This window comes from Rhipicephalus microplus, chromosome 1 (genome assembly GCF_043290135.1).
Source record: "Rhipicephalus microplus isolate Deutch F79 chromosome 1, USDA_Rmic, whole genome shotgun sequence".
NCBI classification, from domain to species: domain Eukaryota; kingdom Metazoa; phylum Arthropoda; class Arachnida; order Ixodida; family Ixodidae; genus Rhipicephalus; species Rhipicephalus microplus.
This window is the reverse complement of record NC_134700.1, coordinates 2,116,763-2,130,701: the sequence shown is the minus strand read 5'-3', so window position 1 is coordinate 2,130,701 and position 13,939 is coordinate 2,116,763.

The window sequence follows — 13,939 nt, the reverse complement described above, 5'->3', positions numbered from 1 at the left end:
ATTGACATTGTTTAATGCGGTTTTACGACGGTTCATATCTTAACCTAACCTAACATTCGCACTTGTATCTAAAAACGCTCTATTACACTGTTTTGTTCACAATTACGATATTTGCATAACCTCACAGTTTTTCACCAACTTATTGCAGTACAGAACGCTGTATCTCGCTAAATGGCATTGTTCTTTAAGGTTTCACGATGCTTGCATGCGCTTTAACGAGAATATCACAATATAGCAGTTTCGCACTTGTAACGGTAGAACACGCAGTATTTGGCTTGTTAATGCCGTTTTGTGTGCTTTCACAACATTTCACCTATCGCAGTTTAATACTCGCTATAAAACAACACTATCTCGTTAGATGACGTCGTTTTTGGTAGTTTCACGACGCTACCTAGCTTAAACTAACCTAACCTAACCTAACCTTCGCACTTCTATCGTTAGAAAACGTTTTACTCGCAACTTTACAATGTTTTCTACAAGATTACGACGGTTTCATGCGCTTTCACATTAGATATCGTAGTTCCCGACTTGTAATGTTGAAAAACACTACATCTCACTAAGTGACATTGTTTAATGCGGTTTTACGACGGTTGATATATCAACCTAACCTAACATTCGCACTTGTATCTAAAGACGCTCAATTACACTGTTTCGTTCACAATTACGATATTTGCTTGACCTCACCGTTTCTCACCAACTTATTACAGTACAGAACGCTGTATCTCGCTAAATGACATCGTTCTTTAAGGCTTCACGATACTTGCATGCGCTTTACCGAGAATATCACAATATAGCAGTTTCGCACTTGTAACAGTAGAACACGCAGTATTTGGCTTGTTCATGCCGTTTTGTGTGCTTTCACAACATTTCACCTATCGCAGTTTAATACTCGCAATAAAACAACACTATCTCGTTAGATGACGTCGTTTTTGGTGGTTTCACGACGCTACGTAGCTTAAACTAACATAACTCAACCTAACTAAACCTTCGCACTTCTATCGTTAGAAAACGTTTTACTCGCTACTTTACATTGCTTTCTACAACATTACGACGGTTTCAAGCGCTTTCACATTAGATATCGCAGTTCGCAACTTGTAAAGGTGAAAAACACTGCATCTCACTAAGTGACATTGTTTAATGCGGTTTTACGACGGTTCATACCTTGACCTAACGTAACCTAACCTAACCTAACCCAACCTAACATAACCTAACCTAACCTAATCTAACCTAACCAAACCTAACCTAACGTAACCTAACCTAACCTAACCTAACCTAACGACGTTTGCAAGCGCTTTCACATTAGATATCGCAGTTCCCGACTTGTAATGGTGAAAAACACTGCATCTCACTAAGTGACATTGTTTAATGCGGTTTTACGACGGTTCATATCTTAACCTAACCTAACATTCGTACTTGTATTGAAAAAGGCTCTATTACACTGTTTCGTTCACAATTACGATATTTGCATAACCTCACAGTTTTTCACCAACTTATTGCAGTACAGAACGCTGTATCTCGCTAAATGATATCGTTCTTTAAGGTTTCACGATGCTTGCATGCGCTTTAACGAGAATATCACATTATAGCAGTTTCGCACTTGTAACGGTACAACACGCAGTATCTGGCTTGTTCAAGCCGTTTTGTGTACTTTCACAACATTTCACCTATTGCAGTTTCGTACATGCAATAAAACAACACTATCTCGTTAGATGACGTCCTTTTTGGTGGTCTCACGACGCTACATAGCTTAAACTAACATAACTCAAGCTAACCTTCGCACTTCTATCGTTAGAAAACGTTTTACTCGCAACTTTACAATGTTTTCTACAAGATTACGATGGTTTCATGCGCTTTCACATTAGATATCGTAGTTCCCGACTTGTAATGGTGAAAAACACAGCATCTCACTAAGTGACATTGTTTAATGCGGTTTTAGCGCGGTTCATATCTTAACCTAACCTAACCTTACCTAACCCGACCTAACCTAACCTACCCTAACCAAACCTTACCTAACATACCCTAACCTGACCTAACCTAACCTAACCTAACCAAACCTAACCTAACCTAACCTAACCTAACGACGTTTTCAAGCGCTTTCACATTACATATCGCAGTTCCCGACTTGTAATGGTGAAAAACACTGCATCTCACTAAGTGACATTGTTTAGTGCGGTTTTACGACGGTTCATATCTTAACCTAACCTAACATTCGTACTTGTATTGAAAAACGCTCTATTACACTGTTTCGTTCACATTTACGATATTTGCATAACCTCACAGTTTTTCACCAACTTATTGCAGTACAGAACGCTGTATCTCGCTAAATGACATTGTTCTTTAAGGTTTCACGATGCTTGCATGCGCTTTAACGAGAATATCACAATATAGCAGTTTCGCACTTGTAACGGTAGAACACGCAGTATTTGGCTTGTTCATGCCGTTTTGTGTGCTTTCACAACATTTCACCTATCGCAGTTTAATACTCGCTATAAAACAACACTATCTTGTTAGATGACGTCGTTTTTGGTAGTTTCACGACGCTACCTAGCTTAAACTAACCTAACCTAACCTAACCTTCGCACTTCTATCGTTAGAAAACGTTTTACTCGCCACTTTACAATGTTTTCTACGAGATTACGACGGTTTCATGCGCTTTCACATTAGATATCGTAGTTCCCGACTTGTAATGTTGAAAAACACTACATCTCACTAAGTGACATTGTTTAATGCGGTTTTACGACAGTTGATATGTCAACCTAACCTAACATTCGCACTTGTATCTAAAGACGCTCAATTACACTGTTTCGTTCACAATTACGATATTTGCTTGACCTCACAGTTTCTCACCAACTTATAACAGTACAGAACGCTGTATCTCGCTAAATGACATCGTTCTTTAAGGTTTCACGATACTTGCATGCGCTTTACCGAGAATTCACAACATAGCAGTTTCGCACTTGTAACGGTACAACACGCAGTATTTGGCTTGTTCATGCCGTTTTGTATGCTTTCACAACATTTTACCTATCGCAGTTTCGTACTCGCAATAAAACAACACTATCTCGTTATATGACGTCGTTTTTGGTGGTTTCACGACGCTACCTAGCTTAAACTAACATAACTCAACCTAACATAACCTTCGCACTTCTATCGTTAGAAAACGTTTTACTCGCTACTTTACATTGCTTTCTACAACATTACGACGGTTTCAAGCGCTTTCACATTAGATATCGCAGTTCCCAACTTGTAAAGGTGAAAAACACTGCATCTCACTAAGTGACATTGTTTATTGCGGTTTTACGACGGTTCATACCTTAACCTAACGTAACCTAACCTAACCTAACCCAACCTAACCTAACATAACCTAACCTAACCTAACCAAACCTAACTTAATGTAACCTAACCTAACCTAACCTAACCTAACGACGTTTGCAAGCGCTTTCACATTAGATATCGCAGTTCCCGACTTGTAATTGTGAAAAACACTGCATCTCACTAAGTGACATTGTTTAATGCGGTTTTACGACGGTTCATATCTTAACCTAACCTAACATTCGTACTTGTATTGTAAAACGCTCTATTACACTGTTTCGTTCACAATTACGATATTTGCATAACCTCACAGTTTTTCACCAACTTATTGCAGTACAGAACGCTGTATCTCGCTAAATGACATTGTTCTTTAAGGTTTCACGATGCTTGCATGCGCTTTAACGAGAATATCACAATATAGCAGTTTCGCACTTGTAACGGTAGAACACGCAGTATTTGGCTTGTTCATGCCGTTTTGTGTGCATTCACATTTCACCTATCGCAGTTTAATACTCGCAATAAAACAACACTATCTCGTTAGATGACGTCGTTTTTGGTAGTTTCACGACGCTACCTAGCTTAAACTAACCTAACCTAACCTAACCTTCGCACTTCTATCGTTAGAAAACGTTTTACTCGCAACTTTACAATGTTTTCTACAAGATTACGACGGATTCATGCGCTTTCACATTAGATATCGCAGTTCCCAACTTGTAAAGATGAAAAACACTGCATCTCACTAAGTGACATTGTTTCATGCGGTTTTACGACGGTTCATACCTTAACCTAACGTAACCTAACCTTACCTAACCTAACCTAACCCAACCCAACCCAACCTAACCTAACCTAACCTAACCTAAACTAACCTAACCCAACCTAACCTAACCTAACCTAACCTAACCCAACCTAACCCAACCCAACCCAACCTAACCTAACCTAAGCTAACCTAACCTAACCTAACCAAACCTAACCTAACCTAACTTAACCTAACCTAACGTAACCTAACCTAACCTAACCTATTCTAACGTAACCTAACCTTACCTGACCTAACCTAACCTAACGTAACCTAACCTAACCTAACATAACCCAACGTAACCTAACCTAACCTAACGTAACCTAACCTAACCTAACCCAACCTAACCCAACCCAACCCAACACCCAACCCAACCTAACCTACCTTACCTAACCTAACCAAATTATCCTTACCTAACCTAACCTAACCTAACGTAACCTAACCTAACCTAACCTAACGTAACCTAACCTAACCTAACGTAACCTAACCTAACCTAACCTAACCCAACCTAACCTAACCTAACCTAACCCAACTCAACCCAACCCAACCTAATCTAACCTAACCTAACCTAACCTAACCTAACCAAACCTAACCTAACCTAACCTAACGACGGTTGCAAGCGCTTTCACATTAGATAACGCAGTTCCCCACTTTTATTGGTGAAAAACACTGCATCTCACTAATTGACATTGTTTAATGCGGTTTTACGACGGTTCATATCTTAACCTAACCTAACATTCGCACTTGTATCTAAAAACGCTCTATTACACTGTTTTGTTCACAATTACGATATTTGCATAACCTCACAGTTTTTCACCAACTTATTGCAGTACAGAACGCTGTATCTCGCTAAATGACATCGTTCTTTAAGGTTTCACGATACTTGCATGCGCTTTACCGAGAATTCACAACATAGCAGTTTCGCACTTGTAACGGTACAACACGCAGTATTTGGCTTGTTCATGCCGTTTTGTATGCTTTCACAACATTTTACCTATCGCAGTTTCGTACTCGCAATAAAACAACACTATCTCGTTAGATGACGTCGTTTTTGGTGGTTTCACGACGCTACCTAGCTTAAACTAACATAACTCAACCTAACATGACCTTCGCACTTCTATCGTTAGAAAATGTTTTACTCGCTACTTTACATTGCTTTCTACAACATTACGACGGTTTCAAGCGCTTTCACATTAGATATCGCAGTTCCCAACTTGTAAAGGTGAAAAACACTGCATCTCACTAAGTGACATTGTTTATTGCGGTTTTACGACGGTTCATACCTTAACCTAACGTAACCTAACCTAACCTAACCCAACCTAACCTAACATAACCTAACCTAACCTAACCAAACCTAACTTAATGTAACCTAACCTAACCTAACCTAACCTAACGACGTTTGCAAGCGCTTTCACATTAGATATCGCAGTTCCCGACTTGTAATTGTGAAAAACACTGCATCTCACTAAGTGACATTGTTTAATGCGGTTTTACGACGGTTCATATCTTAACCTAACCTAACATTCGTACTTGTATTGAAAAACGCTCTATTACACTGTTTCGTTCACAATTACGATATTTGCATAACCTCACAGTTTTTCACCAACTTATTGCAGTACAGAACGCTGTATCTCGCTAAATGACATTGTTCTTTAAGGTTTCACGATGCTTGCATGCGCTTTAACGAGAATATCACAATATAGCAGTTTCGCACTTGTAACGGTAGAACACGCAGTATTTGGCTTGTTCATGCCGTTTTGTGTGCATTCACATTTCACCTATCGCAGTTTAATACTCGCAATAAAACAACACTATCTCGTTAGATGACGTCGTTTTTGGTAGTTTCACGACGCTACCTAGCTTAAACTAACCTAACCTAACCTAACCTTCGCACTTCTATCGTTAGAAAACGTTTTACTCGCAACTTTACAATGTTTTCTACAAGATTACGACGGATTCATGCGCTTTCACATTAGATATCGCAGTTCCCAACTTGTAAAGATGAAAAACACTGCAACTCACTAAGTGACATTGTTTCATGCGGTTTTACGACGGTTCATACCTTAACCTAACGTAACCTAACCTTACCTAACCTAACCTAACCCAACCCAACCCAACCTAACCTAACCTAACCTAACCCAACCCAACCCAACCTAACATAACCTAACCTAACCTAACCTAACCTAACCCAACCTAACCCAACCCAACCCAACCTAACCTAACCTAAGCTAACCTAACCTAACCTAACCAAACCTAACCTAACCTAACTTAACCTAACCTAACGTAACCTAACCTAACCTAACCTATTCTAACGTAACCTAACCTTACCTGACCTAACCTAACCTAACGTAACCTAACCTAACCTAACATAACCCAACGTAACCTAACCTAACCTAACGTAACCTAACCTAACCTAACCCAACCTAACCCAACCCAACCCAACAACACCCAACCCAACCTAACCTACCTTACCTAACCTAACCAAATTATCCTTACCTAACCTAACCTAACCTAACGTAACCTAACCTAACGTAACCTAACCTAACCTAACGTAACCTAACCTAACCTAACCTAACCCAACCTAACCTAACCTAACCTAACCTAACCCAACTCAACCCAACCTAACCTAATCTAACCTAACCTAACCTAACCTAACCAAACCTAACCTAACCTAACCTAACCTAACCTAACCTAACGACGGTTGCAAGCGCTTTCACATTAGATAACGCAGTTCCCCACTTTTAATGGTGAAAAACACTGCATCTCACTAATTGACATTGTTTAATGCGGTTTTACGACGGTTCATATCTTAACCTAACCTAACATTCGCACTTGTATCTAAAAACGCTCTATTACACTGTTTTGTTCACAATTACGATATTTGCATAACCTCACAGTTTTTCACCAACTTATTGCAGTACAGAACGCTGTATCTCGCTAAATGGCATTGTTCTTTAAGGTTTCACGATGCTTGCATGCGCTTTAACGAGAATATCACAATATAGCAGTTTCGCACTTGTAACGGTAGAACACGCAGTATTTGGCTTGTTAATGCCGTTTTGTGTGCTTTCACAACATTTCACCTATCGCAGTTTAATACTCGCTATAAAACAACACTATCTCGTTAGATGACGTCGTTTTTGGTAGTTTCACGACGCTACCTAGCTTAAACTAACCTAACCTAACCTAACCTTCGCACTTCTATCGTTAGAAAACGTTTTACTCGCAACTTTACAATGTTTTCTACAAGATTACGACGGTTTCATGCGCTTTCACATTAGATATCGTAGTTCCCGACTTGTAATGTTGAAAAACACTACATCTCACTAAGTGACATTGTTTAATGCGGTTTTACGACGGTTGATATATCAACCTAACCTAACATTCGCACTTGTATCTAAAGACGCTCAATTACACTGTTTCGTTCACAATTACGATATTTGCTTGACCTCACCGTTTCTCACCAACTTATTACAGTACAGAACGCTGTATCTCGCTAAATGACATCGTTCTTTAAGGCTTCACGATACTTGCATGCGCTTTACCGAGAATATCACAATATAGCAGTTTCGCACTTGTAACAGTAGAACACGCAGTATTTGGCTTGTTCATGCCGTTTTGTGTGCTTTCACAACATTTCACCTATTGCAGTTTCGTACATGCAATAAAACAACACTATCTCGTTAGATGACGTCCTTTTTGGTGGTCTCACGACGCTACATAGCTTAAACTAACATAACTCAAGCTAACCTTCGCACTTCTATCGTTAGAAAACGTTTTACTCGCAACTTTACAATGTTTTCTACAAGATTACGATGGTTTCATGCGCTTTCACATTAGATATCGTAGTTCCCGACTTGTAATGGTGAAAAACACAGCATCTCACTAAGTGACATTGTTTAATGCGGTTTTAGCGCGGTTCATATCTTAACCTAACCTAACCTTACCTAACCCGACCTAACCTAACCTACCCTAACCAAACCTTACCTAACATACCCTAACCTGACCTAACCTAACCTAACCTAACCAAACCTAACCTAACCTAACCTAACCTAACGACGTTTTCAAGCGCTTTCACATTACATATCGCAGTTCCCGACTTGTAATGGTGAAAAACACTGCATCTCACTAAGTGACATTGTTTAGTGCGGTTTTACGACGGTTCATATCTTAACCTAACCTAACATTCGTACTTGTATTGAAAAACGCTCTATTACACTGTTTCGTTCACATTTACGATATTTGCATAACCTCACAGTTTTTCACCAACTTATTGCAGTACAGAACGCTGTGTCTCGCTAAATGACATTGTTCTTTAAGGTTTCACGATGCTTGCATGCGCTTTAACGAGAATATCACAATATAGCAGTTTCGCACTTGTAACGGTAGAACACGCAGTATTTGGCTTGTTCATGCCGTTTTGTGTGCTTTCACAACATTTCACCTATCGCAGTTTAATACTCGCTATAAAACAACACTATCTTGTTAGATGACGTCGTTTTTGGTAGTTTCACGACGCTACCTAGCTTAAACTAACCTAACCTAACCTAACCTTCGCACTTCTATCGTTAGAAAACGTTTTACTCGCCACTTTACAATGTTTTCTACGAGATTACGACGGTTTCATGCGCTTTCACATTAGATATCGTAGTTCCCGACTTGTAATGTTGAAAAACACTACATCTCACTAAGTGACATTGTTTAATGCGGTTTTACGACAGTTGATATGTCAACCTAACCTAACATTCGCACTTGTATCTAAAGACGCTCAATTACACTGTTTCGTTCACAATTACGATATTTGCTTGACCTCACAGTTTCTCACCAACTTATAACAGTACAGAACGCTGTATCTCGCTAAATGACATCGTTCTTTAAGGTTTCACGATACTTGCATGCGCTTTACCGAGAATTCACAACATAGCAGTTTCGCACTTGTAACGGTACAACACGCAGTATTTGGCTTGTTCATGCCGTTTTGTATGCTTTCACAACATTTTACCTATCGCAGTTTCGTACTCGCAATAAAACAACACTATCTCGTTATATGACGTCGTTTTTGGTGGTTTCACGACGCTACCTAGCTTAAACTAACATAACTCAACCTAACATAACCTTCGCACTTCTATCGTTAGAAAACGTTTTACTCGCTACTTTACATTGCTTTCTACAACATTACGACGGTTTCAAGCGCTTTCACATTAGATATCGCAGTTCCCAACTTGTAAAGGTGAAAAACACTGCATCTCACTAAGTGACATTGTTTATTGCGGTTTTACGACGGTTCATACCTTAACCTAACGTAACCTAACCTAACCTAACCCAACCTAACCTAACATAACCTAACCTAACCTAACCAAACCTAACTTAATGTAACCTAACCTAACCTAACCTAACCTAACGACGTTTGCAAGCGCTTTCACATTAGATATCGCAGTTCCCGACTTGTAATTGTGAAAAACACTGCATCTCACTAAGTGACATTGTTTAATGCGGTTTTACGACGGTTCATATCTTAACCTAACCTAACATTCGTACTTGTATTGAAAAACGCTCTATTACACTGTTTCGTTCACAATTACGATATTTGCATAACCTCACAGTTTTTCACCAACTTATTGCAGTACAGAACGCTGTATCTCGCTAAATGACATTGTTCTTTAAGGTTTCACGATGCTTGCATGCGCTTTAACGAGAATATCACAATATAGCAGTTTCGCACTTGTAACGGTAGAACACGCAGTATTTGGCTTGTTCATGCCGTTTTGTGTGCATTCACATTTCACCTATCGCAGTTTAATACTCGCAATAAAACAACACTATCTCGTTAGATGACGTCGTTTTTGGTAGTTTCACGACGCTACCTAGCTTAAACTAACCTAACCTAACCTAACCTTCGCACTTCTATCGTTAGAAAACGTTTTACTCGCAACTTTACAATGTTTTCTACAAGATTACGACGGATTCATGCGCTTTCACATTAGATATCGCAGTTCCCAACTTGTAAAGATGAAAAACACTGCATCTCACTAAGTGACATTGTTTCATGCGGTTTTACGACGGTTCATACCTTAACCTAACGTAACCTAACCTTACCTAACCTAACCTAACCCAACCCAACCCAACCTAACCTAACCTAACCTAACCTAAACTAACCTAACCCAACCTAACCTAACCTAACCTAACCTAACCTAACCAAACCTAACCCAACCCAACCCAACCTAACCTAACCTAAGCTAACCTAACCTAACCTAACCAAACCTAACCTAACCTAACTTAACCTAACCTAACGTAACCTAACCTAACCTAACCTATTCTAACGTAACCTAACCTTACCTGACCTAACCTAACCTAACGTAACCTAACCTAACCTAACATAACCCAACGTAACCTAACCTAACCTAACGTAACCTAACCTAACCTAACCCAACCTAACCCAACCCAACCCAACACCCAACCCAACCTAACCTACCTTACCTAACCTAACCAAATTATCCTTACCTAACCTAACCTAACCTAACGTAACCTAACCTAACCTAACCTAACGTAACCTAACCTAACCTAACGTAACCTAACCTAACCTAACCTAACCCAACCTAACCTAACCTAACCTAACCCAACTCAACCCAACCCAACCTAATCTAACCTAACCTAACCTAACCTAACCTAACCAAACCTAACCTAACCTAACCTAACGACGGTTGCAAGCGCTTTCACATTAGATAACGCAGTTCCCCACTTTTATTGGTGAAAAACACTGCATCTCACTAATTGACATTGTTTAATGCGGTTTTACGACGGTTCATATCTTAACCTAACCTAACATTCGCACTTGTATCTAAAAACGCTCTATTACACTGTTTTGTTCACAATTACGATATTTGCATAACCTCACAGTTTTTCACCAACTTATTGCAGTACAGAACGCTGTATCTCGCTAAATGACATCGTTCTTTAAGGTTTCACGATACTTGCATGCGCTTTACCGAGAATTCACAACATAGCAGTTTCGCACTTGTAACGGTACAACACGCAGTATTTGGCTTGTTCATGCCGTTTTGTATGCTTTCACAACATTTTACCTATCGCAGTTTCGTACTCGCAATAAAACAACACTATCTCGTTAGATGACGTCGTTTTTGGTGGTTTCACGACGCTACCTAGCTTAAACTAACATAACTCAACCTAACATGACCTTCGCACTTCTATCGTTAGAAAATGTTTTACTCGCTACTTTACATTGCTTTCTACAACATTACGACGGTTTCAAGCGCTTTCACATTAGATATCGCAGTTCCCAACTTGTAAAGGTGAAAAACACTGCATCTCACTAAGTGACATTGTTTATTGCGGTTTTACGACGGTTCATACCTTAACCTAACGTAACCTAACCTAACCTAACCCAACCTAACCTAACATAACCTAACCTAACCTAACCAAACCTAACTTAATGTAACCTAACCTAACCTAACCTAACCTAACGACGTTTGCAAGCGCTTTCACATTAGATATCGCAGTTCCCGACTTGTAATTGTGAAAAACACTGCATCTCACTAAGTGACATTGTTTAATGCGGTTTTACGACGGTTCATATCTTAACCTAACCTAACATTCGTACTTGTATTGAAAAACGCTCTATTACACTGTTTCGTTCACAATTACGATATTTGCATAACCTCACAGTTTTTCACCAACTTATTGCAGTACAGAACGCTGTATCTCGCTAAATGACATTGTTCTTTAAGGTTTCACGATGCTTGCATGCGCTTTAACGAGAATATCACAATATAGCAGTTTCGCACTTGTAACGGTAGAACACGCAGTATTTGGCTTGTTCATGCCGTTTTGTGTGCATTCACATTTCACCTATCGCAGTTTAATACTCGCAATAAAACAACACTATCTCGTTAGATGACGTCGTTTTTGGTAGTTTCACGACGCTACCTAGCTTAAACTAACCTAACCTAACCTAACCTTCGCACTTCTATCGTTAGAAAACGTTTTACTCGCAACTTTACAATGTTTTCTACAAGATTACGACGGATTCATGCGCTTTCACATTAGATATCGCAGTTCCCAACTTGTAAAGATGAAAAACACTGCAACTCACTAAGTGACATTGTTTCATGCGGTTTTACGACGGTTCATACCTTAACCTAACGTAACCTAACCTTACCTAACCTAACCTAACCCAACCCAACCCAACCTAACCTAACCTAACCTAACCCAACCCAACCCAACCTAACATAACCTAACCTAACCTAACCTAACCTAACCCAACCTAACCCAACCCAACCCAACCTAACCTAACCTAAGCTAACCTAACCTAACCTAACCAAACCTAACCTAACCTAACTTAACCTAACCTAACGTAACCTAACCTAACCTAACCTATTCTAACGTAACCTAACCTTACCTGACCTAACCTAACCTAACGTAACCTAACCTAACCTAACATAACCCAACGTAACCTAACCTAACCTAACGTAACCTAACCTAACCTAACCCAACCTAACCCAACCCAACCCAACAACACCCAACCCAACCTAACCTACCTTACCTAACCTAACCAAATTATCCTTACCTAACCTAACCTAACCTAACGTAACCTAACCTAACGTAACCTAACCTAACCTAACGTAACCTAACCTAACCTAACCTAACCCAACCTAACCTAACCTAACCTAACCTAACCCAACTCAACCCAACCTAACCTAATCTAACCTAACCTAACCTAACCTAACCAAACCTAACCTAACCTAACCTAACCTAACCTAACCTAACGACGGTTGCAAGCGCTTTCACATTAGATAACGCAGTTCCCCACTTTTAATGGTGAAAAACACTGCATCTCACTAATTGACATTGTTTAATGCGGTTTTACGACGGTTCATATCTTAACCTAACCTAACATTCGCACTTGTATCTAAAAACGCTCTATTACACTGTTTTGTTCACAATTACGATATTTGCATAACCTCACAGTTTTTCACCAACTTATTGCAGTACAGAACGCTGTATCTCGCTAAATGGCATTGTTCTTTAAGGTTTCACGATGCTTGCATGCGCTTTAACGAGAATATCACAATATAGCAGTTTCGCACTTGTAACGGTAGAACACGCAGTATTTGGCTTGTTAATGCCGTTTTGTGTGCTTTCACAACATTTCACCTATCGCAGTTTAATACTCGCTATAAAACAACACTATCTCGTTAGATGACGTCGTTTTTGGTAGTTTCACGACGCTACCTAGCTTAAACTAACCTAACCTAACCTAACCTTCGCACTTCTATCGTTAGAAAACGTTTTACTCGCAACTTTACAATGTTTTCTACAAGATTACGACGGTTTCATGCGCTTTCACATTAGATATCGTAGTTCCCGACTTGTAATGTTGAAAAACACTACATCTCACTAAGTGACATTGTTTAATGCGGTTTTACGACGGTTGATATATCAACCTAACCTAACATTCGCACTTGTATCTAAAGACGCTCAATTACACTGTTTCGTTCACAATTACGATATTTGCTTGACCTCACCGTTTCTCACCAACTTATTACAGTACAGAACGCTGTATCTCGCTAAATGACATCGTTCTTTAAGGCTTCACGATACTTGCATGCGCTTTACCGAGAATATCACAATATAGCAGTTTCGCACTTGTAACAGTAGAACACGCAGTATTTGGCTTGTTCATGCCGTTTTGTGTGCTTTCACAACATTTCACCTATCGCAGTTTAATACTCGCAATAAAACAACACTATCTCGTTAGATGACGTCGTTTTTGGTGGTTTCACGACGCTACGTAGCTTAAACTAACATAACTCAACC